The sequence below is a fragment of the Limanda limanda genome, chromosome 22 (genome assembly GCF_963576545.1).
Source record: "Limanda limanda chromosome 22, fLimLim1.1, whole genome shotgun sequence".
Classification (NCBI taxonomy): domain Eukaryota; kingdom Metazoa; phylum Chordata; class Actinopteri; order Pleuronectiformes; family Pleuronectidae; genus Limanda; species Limanda limanda.
Window position 1 is genome coordinate 375001 of NC_083657.1, and position 2500 is coordinate 377500.

At 45.5% G+C, this 2500-nt stretch overlaps 1 protein-coding gene across 1 annotated transcript in view; it reads right to left on the minus strand.

Annotated features, from left to right (window-relative positions):
- Nucleotides 1-2500, minus strand: part of LOC132995917 (voltage-gated potassium channel subunit beta-2-like) — a 20010-nt gene that overhangs the window by 16048 nt on the left and 1462 nt on the right. The window lies entirely within an intron of this gene.

Here is a 2500-nt window from a genome sequence, read left to right on the forward strand (position 1 = left end):
CAGGTTTTATCGAATGTGAATCAGTTCACACGTCCAACCTCAGTGTGGCGCTCTACGAGAGGAGACATTCAGAAGACTGGGATCAAACCCACCAACTTCAGGTTAGAGGTCAACCGCTCTACCCCCCGACTCCAGTGAGTGAAGGACCATCCTGTGCTGGTCTGTTGATGCATCTGAAGGAGCTTTTCAAATGGAACAGCATGAGTCATGATTAGAGTTGCAAAGGGGCGGAAAGTTTCCGGTAAATTTCCGGACACTTTCCATGGGAAGTTTAGCTCTGGAATTTTAGGAATTTTGAAAAAAAACAACTTTGCAAATTAAACGCTGAGCAATAAAAACATAATTCAAAACTCTATTTTAAAGATGTATGGAACGTTGAGTTCAACCCTCCACTGGTCATTCTTCCATCACATGCACAGATAACTCCCAGCATGCTTCACTCTACAGCAGGGCTACTGAGGCCTGCTGTAGAGTGAAGGACTAGTCAGGTAAGTTTCAATGATATTACTGGGAAAATATATTAGCATGCTGATTGAGGATTGTTCATCTGTTCATCTAGACTATTTCCATTCATTTATCCATCAATTGTAAAATATGTTTACAGATGATTCCAATTGTTTGAATAACTATTTATATCTCTGGCATTGCATTAGTGTTTTTTTACAAACTTTTTTCTCATCTTATTCTACAGAACAATGCCACGTGCACTCTCTCATGTGTGGAGACATTTCACCTCATCCAATGTAGAAGGAAAGGCTGTGTACATTTGCAAACACTGTGCAAAGACCTATGTTAAGAATGACACAACGATGCAGAAGCATATAGTCAAGTGCCCAAAGTTTCCTCAGGGCTCAAATCAGCCTATGACACAACAAAATGTTTATATTTATGTCTGTTTATGACAAGGTAAATACAGTTAGTATAAATTACCCACAACATTTCCAGTTTATTCCTGTTAATTCCCGTTAATTCCCGTTAATTCCCGTATATTCCCGTATATTCCCGTATATTCCCGTTAATTCCCATGAAAAGTTTCCCACTTTGAATATTCCCGGAATTTTGCAACCCTGGTCATGATTCAATGCACTTCTGTGGGAAACTGTTTTTCAAAGAGGCGATGGCGACGGCAAGCGGATGTAAGAAGAATAATTTTTGTTGTGTTATCAACCTAACAGCTAACGTAACGAACAAAGATCTGCGTTTTCAATCAGCTGAGGAAAGAAATGAGTTCGTAGCTCTGTTGCTCGGCAACGGCTGTAACAACAACCGTCCATTGTCCAGGATCAAAGGACGGATTGGACGGAGTCTTTGATGTGACACATGTCTCAGTTTGTTTCTGTCGTCAAACAGTTTTCACTCAGTTCTATCTGCACAGCGTCCGATCATAAAACACATGAACTCAGGCTCGTTACGTAGTGAGGTAATAAACACCTGGAGCAGCAACGACCCAGTGATCTGCCTCTAGCGCCCCCCCCAGGACAAACAGGTCCACGGGTTAAACTGAATGTTTCCTACGGATCTTCTGAGTGTCAGACCGTCCCCCACTCCTCGTCCTCGTCCTCTCTCCATCACACACTCCGTCCACTGCACGCCTCCCGCTCTGCTGTGTGTGTCCACATCAGCCTCTCACACACACAGACAGACAGACACACACACACACACACACACACACACACACACACACACACACACACACACACACACACACACACACACACACACACACACACACACACACACACACACACACGCCTCAGGCCTATGGTATGGTGTCACTAATGTGCATTAGAACAGTCGCTGCACTCGGAGACTCGTCTCAAATCCTTTGTTCCGTCTTAAAGTGGAACACAGAAGATTCTCTGTGTTCAGAGGAGATCTCCACTGCCTTCTCCTCTTCTCCTTCACTGCTCCCTCCTTCTTCTCCTCTTCTCCTCCTCTGCTCCTGCTCTCTCTCCACTGCCTTCTCCTCTTCTCCTTCACTGCTCCCCCCTTCTTCTCCTCTTCTCCTCCTCTGCTCCTGCTCTCTCTCCACTGCCTTCTCCTCTTCTCCTTTACTGCTCCCCCCCTTCTTCTCCTCTTCTCCTCCTCTGCTCTCTCTCTTCTTCCTCTCTCCTCCCCTGCTCCTTCTCTTTCTCTTCCTCTTCTCCGCTTCTCCTCTTCTCCCCCTCTGCTCCTTCTCTTCCTCTTCTTTCTCCTCCTCTGCTCCTTCTCTTCCTCTTCTCTCTTCTCCTCTGATCTCTCTTCTCCTCTCTCTCTTCTCTTCTTTTCTTCTCCTCTGCTCCCTCTCTTCCTCTTCTTCTCCTCTTCTCCTCCTCTGCTCCTTCTCTTCCTCTTCTTTCTTCTCCTCTGCTCTCTCTCTTCTCTTCATTTCTTCTCCTCTGCTCTCTCTCTTCTCTTCATTTCTTCTCCTCTGCTCTCTCTCTTCTCTTCTTTTCTTCTCCTCTGCTCTCTCTCTTCCTCGTCTTCTCTCTCTTCTCCTCTGCTCTCTCTCACTTAGATG